At 41.5% G+C, this 12,114-nt stretch overlaps 1 long non-coding RNA gene across 1 annotated transcript; it reads right to left on the bottom strand.

Moving 5' to 3' along the window:
* Window positions 1–7,268: 7,268 nt before the first annotated feature.
* On the bottom strand, window positions 7,269–11,654 carry LOC126480703 (uncharacterized). The gene is made up of 3 exons (XR_007587455.1): window positions 9,075–11,654; window positions 7,469–8,884; window positions 7,269–7,387 (listed from the first exon to the last, which is right to left on the bottom strand). It is a non-coding gene; the product is annotated as an uncharacterized LOC126480703 (long non-coding RNA).
* Between the last annotated feature and the right edge of the window lie 460 nt (window positions 11,655–12,114).

The raw sequence follows: 12,114 nt of genomic DNA, 5'->3' as shown, positions 1-12,114 counted from the left end.
TCTGTCAAGTTGGTACATAGAATTTTACTTTCAAATTCACTGAACGCTTCACGCATAGCCCTCCTTACACTAACTTTGACATCGTTTAGCTTCTGTTTGTCTGAGAGGTTTTGGCTGCATTTAAATATGCAGTGAAACTCTCTTTGCTTTCGCAGTAGTTTCCTAACTTTGTTGTTGTACCACGGTGGGTTTTTCCCGTCCCTCACAGTTTTACTTAGCACGTACCTGTCTAAAACGCATTTTACGATTGCCTTTAACTTTTTCCATAAACATTCAACATTGTCAGTGTCAGAACAGAAATTTTCATTTTGATCTGTTAGGTAGTCTGAAATCTGCATCCTATTACTCTTGCTAAACAGATAAACCTTCCTCCCTTTTTTTATATTCCTATTTACTTCCATATTCAGGGATGCTGCAACGGCCTTATATGACCACTGATTCCCTGTTCTGTGCTTACAGAGTCGAAAAGTTCAGGTCTGTTTGTTATCAGTACCGGTAGGTCCAAGATGTTATCTCCATGAGTCGGTTGTCTGTTTAATTGCTCGAGGTAATTTTCGGATAGTGCACTCAGTATAATGTCACTTTATGCTCTGTCCCTACCACCCGTCCTAAACATCTGAGTGTCCCAGTCTATATCTGGTAAATTGAAATCTCCACCTAAGACTATAACATGCTGAGGAACTTTATGTGAAATGTATTCCAGATTTTCTCTCAGTTGTTCTGCCACTAATGCTGCTGAGTCGGGAGGTCAGTAAAAGGAGCCAATTATTAACCTAGCTCGGTTGTTGAGTATAACCTCCACCCATAATATTTCACAGGAACTATCCACTTCTATTTCACTACTAGATAAACAAACACGTCACCACTGATTGCATGCAATCTATCCTTTCTAAACACCGTCTGTGCCTTTGTAAAAATTTCGGCAGAATTTATCTCTGGCTTCAGCCAGCTTTCCATACCTATAACGATTTCAGCTTTGGTGCTTTCTATCAGTGCTTGAAGTTCCGGTACTTTACCAACGCAGCTTCGACAGTTTACAATTACAATACCGATTGCTGCTTGGTCCCCGCATGTCCTGACTTTGCCCTGCACCCTTTGAGGCTGTTGCCCTTTCTGTACTTGCCCAAGGCCATCTAACCTAAAAAACCGCCCAGCCCATGCCACACAACCCCTGCTACCCATGAAGCCACCTGCTGTGTGTAGTGGACTCCTGACTTATCCAGCGGAACCCAAAACCTCACCATCCTATGGCGCAAGTCGAGGAATCTGCAGCCCACACGGTCGCAGAACCGTCTCAGCCTCTGATTCAGACCCTCCACTCGGCTCTGTACCAAAGGTCCACAGAAAGTACTGTCAACGATACTGCAGATGGTGAGCTCTGCTTTCATCCCGCTAGCAAGACTGGCAGTCTTCACCAAATCAGATAGCCGCCGGAAGCCAGAGAGGATTTCCTCCGATCCATAGCGACACACATCATTGGTGCCGACATGGGCGACCACCTGCAGATGGGTGCACCCTGTACCCTTCATGGCATCTGGAAGGACCCTTTCCACATCTGGAATGACTCACCCCCGTATGCACACAGAGTGCACATTGGTTTTCTTCCCCTCCCTTGCAGCCATATCCCTAAGGGGCCTCATTACGCGCCTGAAGTTGGAGCTCCCAACTACCAGTAAGCCCACCCTCTGCGACCGCCCGGATCTTGCAGACTGAGGGGCAACCTCTGGAACAGGACAAGCAGTCACGTCTGGCCAAAGATCAGTATCAGCCAGAGACAGAGCCTGAAACCGGTTCATCAGACAAACTGGAGAGGCCTTCTGTTCAGCCCTCCGGAATGTCTTTCGCCCCCTGCCACACCTCGAGACGACCTTCCACTCTACCACAGGTGAGGGGTCAGCCTCAATGTGGGCAGTATCCCGGGCAGCCACAGCCGAAGTCCGATCGGGGAATGCGTGGGACGAGCTGGCCGTCCCCGACTAACCCCCGTCCGGACCCCCACAGTGCTGCCCATTGGCAACAGCCTCAAGCTGTGTGACCGAAGCCGACACTGCCTGAAGCTGGGAGCGAAGGGATGCCAACTCAGCCCGCATCTGAACACAGCAGTCGCAGTCCCTATCCGTGCTAAATACTGTTGTGCAAAGAACGTCTGAACTAATCTACAGAGAGCACAAACAATTTGACACAAAATTTAAATGGTTATTAAAATACAAGAATGCCTAGTAAATGCAGTAATGCTGCTACTTGCTCACTGCTGACACACTGCTTGGCGGCAGAAGGCTAACTGTACTGTCAGTAACGAACAAAGACTATTTGAAAGAAATAAACAAATGAGAGATGACTACCCGACTTTACACATCACAGATATTAATATACAAATCTGCCCCTGCTAAATACGAAACTACACAATGATTTGGCGGATTTAACTAAAAAAGTGCGCTAAGAACACTCAAACAAATTTTCAACTTGACTACAACACTTACATGAACGCTAAATAAGCCACTTGCTGCTACTTGCGCACTGCTGACACACTGCTCGGTGGCAGAAGGCATAACATACAGTTATGCTAAATGTTTTAAGGAAGAAATATGGAAAACACAAGACGAGTGATGCAAGCAATTCGTGGAGAATAACTTAGAAACCGATCCCTGGGGTGTACTGTACAAAACAGTCTGTGAGAAAAATACAGTCACCAAAAGTTTTATCTGTGCTTAGAAGGGATGGTAACAAAGTTGGAAACAGTCAGCTGCCTTGCTAATGGAAACACTATTATGCAGAAGAAGGAGAGACAGATCAGATCCCTGACGAAGTAATACAAGCCCTATGCAACCAATTAGATAGTTACTTGTATGAACTGTACAATAAGTCTCTCTTGCAAGGAAGGGTCCCTGCACCATGGAAGAATGCTGAAGTGGTAATAATTGGTAAAGGGCAAGATCTAATGATATTAAAATCCTAGAGACGAATTTGTCTTTTGAACATTCTTGGCAAGATATTTGAAAAACTGATATGCAAAAGATTACAAGATCACAGACTGGTACTTAGGATGACCCCTCACCAGTATGGGTTTAGAAGAGGCAAGTCAACTGAAGACGCTATTAATAAGGCAATTTCACTAGGACAGATGCTCATTCTATGTGCATTCTAGTGATGACAGTTGATATAGCTGGCTCTTTCAATAACCTATGGTGTCCGTCTTTCTTTGGCCACCTTTGGGATTTGAAGTGCCCACAAGTGCTGTACAACTGCCTGAGAGATTACTGTCACGGCCAACATGCTTCTGTAACATGCCCAGGAAAGAAAATAACAAAGACAGTAACAAAAGGCTGTTTGCAGGGATAGGTGTGTGGTCTGGAGTTTTGGGATGTAGCACTGGAACCCTTGCAACAGACGTTACGTGACAGCAGTAACATAAGTGGACTGATGGCATTTACAGATGATGTGCTGTTTGTTTGTAAGTAAAGAATTACAGAAGACAAATGTAATGAGGGCTGGTGTCAAAGTGTTAAACTGTTGCTAACACTTACAAAACAATGTACCTCCTGCTGAAAGGGAACCTAATAAGAAACCCTAAAACAAAATTAAATGATTTAACAACTAGGAGAAGCACAGTAACAAGATATCTAGGAGTATTGTAACTTTGCATGTCATAGAGAAGACACAGGTACAAACATGATGAATAAAATTATAACCATTGCAAATAGACAATTTTGGCTTCCTCTGAAAACAATCAGAGTAACCACTAATCTGTACTAGTACCAGTCATAGGATATGGTGTGAGCATTTGGGCTCACAGATTGCAGCTAGTGAAGCCAGCCTCATTAGGGAGAAGAGCTCAATGGGGAGTGCTACTAAGATTAACAGACGTCTACTGCACTACCCCAAATGATGCTTTGTTAGAAATTCTAGAAATATGTTCAGCTGGACTTGGAAATTAGGAAAATGGGGAGACTTTTCCATGTTACAGAATGGCAATCAAATGGAACTACGAAGGGTGCTTGGAACGGAGGACAATTCGAAAAAGGCAATAAAAGATCGCATATTACAACTGTGGCAAAATGAATGAAACACTTCAGGCAAAGGCAAGAGAACATACCCCAATTTCTCTCTGTCAGGGGGAGATTAAATATGAGATTTTTTAACCCGTTGAGTGGACTGATATATTGCCTGACTCACCATGGCCCATATGCTATGTATCGATGCAAAATCAGAAGACAGACGAATGACAGTAACACCTGTGGCAGTGTAAGCATACAAGAACACACATTGTGGAACTGCATGCTCTATGAGGATGCAGTGAGGTAATGGATGTCAAGTATTAAGGATGTTGGATCACAGTATTAAGGACATTGGATCCCAAAGCAGCACTAAGGGGTGAGTTGACCTGGTGTGCATTAGATGACACTGCAGCCAAAGTATCCAGGAAGGCCAAGGAAGACTTCAAGAGGCATTGAACCGTAAGTGTCATAAGTCAGCATGCTGTCATCCAGGCTACACAACATACTCTGTAGATGGAGAGAAGATAACAGAGGTTGGCAAGCACCAAATGAAGTACTGTCCCAAGAATATAAATTTTATTTGTTCAAGTGATCATGGAAGTGCGACTTTAGAATTAACAGTAATGAGTGGAATTACTTGCTAAGTGGAACGCTGCTGACATGCTGCCCGAAGCCCAAAGAATCCACCAGACAATGGCTGTTGTCCGGGGTAGTATGACGGTGGATTCAGTAGCAGGAACAACCCTCTACAAGTTCAATGCACAAAAAGAAATGAACACACAGAGAACAAATGCTGTAGTGCTTGTGGTAGATTAGTAGTTGATTAAAGGTTTCATTATAGTTTTGTAGTGGTAGAAGTAGTTTTAGTTTTTTATTTCTCTCGTTTTTTCCTCTTCCTTTTTCAAATTCAGTATCAGAAATAAATAATGAACATAAAATTTACTACTATCCACGGAAATGTGATTTGTATGGCGTGTTTTGGCTTTACAGATAATGGGCTGTAATTATGAAGAATAAATAATTAAAAATAAAAGTTTTCACTCTAGACTTATACAATTCTTCTCTAATTTCTTGCAATTTGTCAGTTCTCTTAAGTGCTCTTATATTCCCATGGGTTATCATGATACCTATTTTATTTCCCATTAACCTTTTTCTCTTAATTTGTATCCTTCTAGACTGACAATTACATTTTGTGAGGTAGGGCTTTTAGCTCCCATCTCAAAACCCCAACATGGAGGATCAGGATTTTCCCTGCGAGGGGAGGGGGGTAGGTTTGGCTTCCCTACGCCTATAGAGCCCTCTGCCCTATGTGATTCACGATTCATCTGACTCCTCTGTACCTCTGTAGAGGCCCATCCAGCTTGGGTGACCTTGCCAGTAGCTACACCACTACTGGCATAGCCCTCAACTTTGCTGGAGTGTGCAAACTCTCCCACCCAGTACTGAATGTGTCTTTGGTAAGGCTGTGTCTCATGGGAGAGCACTTGTTCTTTAATTAACTTCAATATTAATTCAGAGTTCCTTTCCATCGCCTCTGTGTGTTCATAATACATGGCATCTGCCTTGTCCAGTGTTACTTCTCTCTCTGCCTTCTGAAAACGTTGTTATACACTGCTGGAAAAACAAAATAAAATGCAGCACCCTCAAGGACTGTTGGGTGGCGTATGGTATAATATGTGCATATTGAGGCAGTGCGGTGTTAGTTACTAATTTGACACAGTCATTGGTGATCAGACAACACTCATGAGGCTTGTCTGTGCTGAGTTTAGAAGTTAACAGTGATTGAAACATTCATTGTAGGGTACAACCACCCACACATACAAGTACATACTCCCACTGACAACTGCAGCCATTTGAACAGGGTCGCAATGTGGACCTGCGGGAAGCTGGTTGGATGCCATGATGTATTGTTGGGCACAGTGTATTGGTAGACCAGATTCTGGACACTCGTGTAGTACAGACACATGTCAAGGTCAACATATTACTAAACTGCAGTGGCTGACCGAACATGACCCAAGGAAGAAATTTGGGCACATATTGCATCTGCTGTGTCACCAAGGACCGTTGTGAACCAACAGCTTGCAGCAGGACTAAGATCATGTGCATCTGGCTTGGTAGCCACCAACACCACCCACCAAGCATGGCTACTCTGGTGTCTAAAAGAGGTGATTGGAGGATGAAATGGCAATCTATCATCTTCAGTGATTACAGTAGGTTCTGTCTGTATGTGAGTGATGGATGTACATGTGTACGGTGTAGAGCTGGTGACTGGCCTTTTCCAGAGTGTATTCATCCACAACACGCAGGTCCCACCCCAGGCTTCATGGTGTAGCTAAGACTCATGGTCACATCTTGTGTTTCTACAGGGTAAAGTAACCAGTGCTCACTACATTTCACAGGTTGTTATTATTATGCTACCACCATTCCTTCAACAGGAAAGTGATGTGCTTTTTCAGCAAGAAAATGCATGTCCACATATGGCTGCTGCGATGCAACCTGATCTTTGAGGTGTGAAACTACTGTCCTGGCCAGCAAGATTACCATACCTCTCACCAATGTATGGGACATGGTGAAGCAGGAATTTACTCATCCTCTACAGTCTGTAAGAGCCATTTCTGAATTCCAAAAAAAGGTGCAAGATGCTTGGGACAATCCACTGTGGGATACCATTCGGTATCTTTATGATTGTTTGCATGTGAGAATACACACCTGTGTTGCCATCAAAGGGGGCACACTGTATACTAATTCAATTATTTGGGAAACCTTTACTGTGACGTTTCACTTCTTACCGTATACTCCTACAATGATAAAATACCTTCACAAAACTTATCAGTAAATTTATCTTGTGCTTACAGATGTTGCATTTCTATTTTTCCAGTAGTACAGAATTTAGATTCACATATCGCCATTCCAGAAAAACAATGACAACTGTCAAAATGAAAAGTTTACAGGAGACACAGAAAACCAAACAACATTGTCCATAAACTTCAATAGACAACAGTAAAATTATCTATGGAACTGAAATTCAGCCTATTGTGACACTAGGTGTGCCTTACAAAACACAAAAATTACTTCTTCTAAATTGCACCACATTCACCCCCTTGCAACCCTTTTGACAAATATGTCATTTTTTCTCTGGCATTAGTAGCCATATAACAAATACGACTGAAAAAGATGTGCAGAAAAAATTCAATGTATCTCTAAATCATTAGTTTTTGGTCATTCTTACAGAGTTTCATTGTTCTAGTATCATTTTTATTATTTGTATCTTATAAATGAAATAAAGTAATACACTCAGCAAAAGAAAGAACTTCCAAACAAGTGATATAAAAAGCAACACATTACATTTATGTGGAAAGAGAATCACAGAAACCCTTGCAATACTTAGGCACCTGCAAGAAATAACAAAAATAAGTGAAACAGACTTCAAGAGTAAAAAAAATTGTGAAAACAATGTATGTATGGACACTTACTGTGAAACTGTCGTGCCTTGATTTGTAGAAAAAGGCAGCTGTTTGTCTTGTAGGCACTAGTAAGACAGCTTTTAAATCATGAACAGCTAGTTGTATCTCCTTGTCCATGTTTTTTTTCCATGTGACTCAGTTCTTTTCTTCCTGATGTTCTTGAAATGCATCTTGTATTTCTGCTTTCTCTTCATCTGTAGCTTTTTGTAAACTTCACATTGGACGCACTGATTTCCCTTTGGTGCAAAGAAATCCAATATTAAATTCAGGATTGAATATATGCATGTAAGTGTCATAATTCACAGCTGGCAGGTTAATGGAACATCATGCTGAAGGGTAATCTCTGTGCATTTCAGTGATGGATAAGTTACCGTCGATAAAGCTCTTGTTATGTCACGCCTTGCAAAGTGACTCTCAATAAAGGGAATTGACATTATGTGATTCCTACATGACTCCAAGATTTTTTGATCAGTCTTACAATGCTTTTCATGTTGGGCCATTTTGTCCGCAGGTGCCATCTCAGTCCAGTCATTTTCCCCTTGATAACAGTACGGACTCGCCTTTCCATTATTTCCAAAGCGTTTATCAGAAAGTTTTACACACATGAATCTTCTGCTCATCTTTCATCAAATAGAAAGCGGTTCAGCTTTCTAGCTTCTCTGGCAGTAATGCGATGATATTTGAGAATGAGTGTGTCAATGCATGAATTCAGAAAATCCCGTTGGCTTTGTAATGTTCCCAGCACCCAGGAGCTCATGGACAGCTGATGCCTGTTGTGTTCTACCACTTTCTATGTAAAGAGAGGATACATTTATCTGTACACGCAGCACCCATTTTTTGAGCCTTGACAATTTTGCTTGTTCTTGTTATATAATTTTTTCACTGTTTCTCAATGTTTTAGCTTTTACTCTGGCAATCACTAACATTCTGCATTCTTTCTTTAGGTTTTTTAATGGGACATTTTTCTTTGTTGGTGAGTGATCTTTCACTTGAATTTTACGATTCATCGCTGCTTGATGGCTGATAGTAGTCATTGTTGCTTGACAGTTGATAATTGTCGCTTGAACCAGAGGACAAATCTGAACTGCTTTCAGAATTGCTGTTCAGCAAAGGAGTTGTCAATGTTAATCTTTTCAAAACAGATTTTGTCGTGTTTGCCCTTTCAATCACATACACACTTGAAGCTTCCGTCATTTGTGTCACGTTGAACTTATGATTTGATGTTGATGTCTGTGGCTCCACCTTGCTCACTTGTTTTTTGTTATTTCACAATGTGGGATTGATGGCTGTTCCTCTAAAGTGCTGGATCATGTTTGTGTTTCACTTCTCACAAAAAAATGTATCTCCCTTGTCTTTTTGTTATCTTCCATTAGCCTTTCAACAGCAAGGTGCATGATCTTCTTTGTTTGATCACTCTTTTTGTCCCTAAAAAACAGAAAATAGAAATGAAATTGACTTAAATGTATTCAAAGTCATTTTTCTCACATCAACAATGATGCTAAGAACAGTTTTAAAACAAAAGTTATTTTAATGTTTAGAAAACAATTAGGCTAAGAACGATAATGCTGCAGAAGTTACTCAAATGTAGGAAAACAGTGACACAATGTACACTTACATCATTATCACATCCAGGACATGAGTTGAAGCGACTCTCAATTCCCACTATTCAACACTTGCATTGTCGTTTCACTGGATATGTTACTTCACTCATCAAACTGAAAAACACAACTGCCAGTTACGACGATGTTCTTCCCAACCTTTGTCACAACATTCGATATTTCCACAAAGACGTAACTATCTTATAGTGGCACGATGTATAACAGCAGTTAAGATGATGTTTGACTGTAAGCACTACCTCTTTCTGAGATGACTGAAGCAATAAAGTTGATTTGACAAATTTTGCAGTTGCATCAAAGTTCTTCTGGAACAATAATATGTACAGTTCTCGAAGTGGTAGTGTAAGTCTATAACTACATCTGCACAGATACTCCACAAGCGACCATAAGGCATTTGGAGGAGGGTACCTTGGACCACTACTAATAATTTCCTTTCCTATTCCATTCACAAACTGAATGAGGGAAAAACAGTTGTCTATGTGTCTACATCTACATCCATACACCGCAAGCCACCTGATGGTGTGTGGCGGAGGGTACCTTGAGTACCTGTCAGTTCTCCCTTCTACTCCAGTCTTGTATTTTTCGTGGAAAGAAGAATTGTCGGTATGCCTCTGTGTGGGCTCTAATCTCTCTGATTTTATCCTCATGGTCTCTTCACGAGATATACGTAGGAGGGAGCAATATACTGCTTGACTCCTCGGTGAAGGTATGTTCTCGAAACTTCAACAAAAACCCGTACCGAGCTACTCTTGCAGAGTCTTCCACTGCAGTTTATCTCTCATCTGCGTAACGCTTCCGCGATTACTAAATGATCCTGTAACGAAGCGCGCTGCTCTCTGTTGGATCTTCTCTATCTCTTCTATCAACCCTATCTGGTACGGATCCCACACGGCTGAGCAGTATTCAAGCAGTGGGCGAACAAGCATACTGTAACCTACTTCCTTTGTTTTCACATTGCATTTCCTTAGGATTCTTCCAATGAATCTCAGTCTGGCATCTGCTTTACCAACGATCAACTTTATATGATCATTCCATTTTAAATCACTCCTAATGTATACTTCCAGATAATTTATGGAATTAACTGCTTCCAGTTGCTGACCTGCTATATTGTAGCTAAATGAGATAAGGGATCTTTCTTTCTATGTATTCGCAGCACATTACACTTGTCTACATTGAGATTCAATTGCCATTCCCTGCACCATGCGTCAATTCGCTGCAGATCCTCCTGCATTTCAGTACAATTTTCCATTGTTACAACCTCTCGATATACCACAGCATCATCCGCAAAAAGCCTCAGTGAACTTCCGATGTCATCCACGAGGTCATTTATTTATATTGCGAATAGCAACGGCCCTACGACACTCCCCTGCAGCACACCTGAAATCACTCTTACTTCGGAAGACTTCTCTCCATTGAGAATGACATGCTGTGTTCTGTTACCTAGGAACTCTTCAATCCAATCACACAATTAGTCTGATAGTCCATATGCTCTTACTTTGTTCATTAAACGACTGTGGGGAACTGTATCAAACGCCTTGCGGAAGTCAAGAAACACGGCATCTACCTGGGAACCCATGTCTATGGCCCTCTGAGCCTCGTGGACGAATAGCGCGAGCTGGGTTTCACACGATCGTCTTTTTCGAAACCCATGCTGATTCCTACAGAGTAGATTTCTAGTCTCCAGAAAAGTCATTATACTTGAACATAATACATGTTCCAAAATTCTACAACTGATCGACGTTAGAGATATAGGTCTATAGTTCTGCACATCTGTTCGGCGTCCCTTCTTGAAAACGGGGATGACCTGTGCCCTTTTCCAATCCTTTGGAAAGCTATGCTCTTCTAGAGACCTACGGTACACCGCTGCAAGAAGGGGGGCAAGTTCCTTTGCATACTCTGTGTAAAATCGAACTGGTATCCCATCAGGTCCAGCGGCCTTTCCTCTTTTGAGCGATTTTAATTGTTTCTCTATCCTTCCGTTGTCTATTTCGATATCTACAATTTTGTCATCTGTGCGACAATCTAGAGAAGGAACTACAATGCAGTCTTACTCTGTGAAACAGCTTTGGAAAAAGACATTTAGTATTTTGGCCTTTAGTCTGTCATCCTCTGTTTCAGTACCATTTTGGTCACAGAGTGTCTGGACATTTTGTTTTGATCCACCTACCACTTTGACATAAGACCAAAATTTCTTACGATTTTCTGTCAAGTCAGTACATAGAACTTTACTTTTGAATTCATTGAACGACTCTTGCATAGCCCTCCTCACACAACATTTCACTTCGCGTAATTTTTGTTTGTCTACAAGGCTTTGGCTATGTTTATGTTTGCTGTGAAGTTCCCTTTGCTCCCGCAGCAGTGTTCTAAGTCAGTTGTTGTATCACGGTGGCTCTTTTCCATGTCTTACGATGCATATTGTACGATGGTTTTGAACTTTGTCCACTGATCCTCAACACTATCTGTACTTGAGACAAAACTTTTGTGTTGAGCCGTCAGGTACTCTGAAATCTGGTTATTGTCACTTTTGCTAAACAGAAAAATCTTCCTGCCTTTTTTAATATTTCTATTTACGGCTGAAATCATCAATGCAGTAACCGCTTTATGATCGCTGATTCCCTGTTCTGTGTTAACCGTTTCAAACCTAATTTCTCGTGATCCTTACACGCGATACACCACGTGGTTATAATTAAACTTTCTCTATTTAACATGTTATAATATGAAAACTAATTACCATATGAATACCAAACTTGATAACATTAATGTCAAGGACATGGGGAAGAGAAATAATGCAGAATCAGTTTAACTGAAACACTTTTAATGTGCTGCTACAGTACATCATGCTATTACATACCGCTACCATTCCTGCTACAAAAAAGGCTCAATATGGCGTCCATCAAAGACCATAATAGTCTGAAAGTGCAGGATTGCATTCTGCACAGCAAAATGCAGCATGTCCCTAGATATGCTGGCTCTCTCTCTCGATATGCTCTGCTTCAGATCAGCACGTGTGAATGTTCCCCTGGTAAAACTTGTCCTTCA

This window comes from Schistocerca serialis, chromosome 5, assembly GCF_023864345.2.
Source record: "Schistocerca serialis cubense isolate TAMUIC-IGC-003099 chromosome 5, iqSchSeri2.2, whole genome shotgun sequence".
NCBI classification, from domain to species: Eukaryota; Metazoa; Arthropoda; class Insecta; order Orthoptera; family Acrididae; genus Schistocerca; species Schistocerca serialis.
Note: the sequence above shows the minus strand (reverse complement) of the source record. Positions and strands in the feature narration are given on the sequence as shown.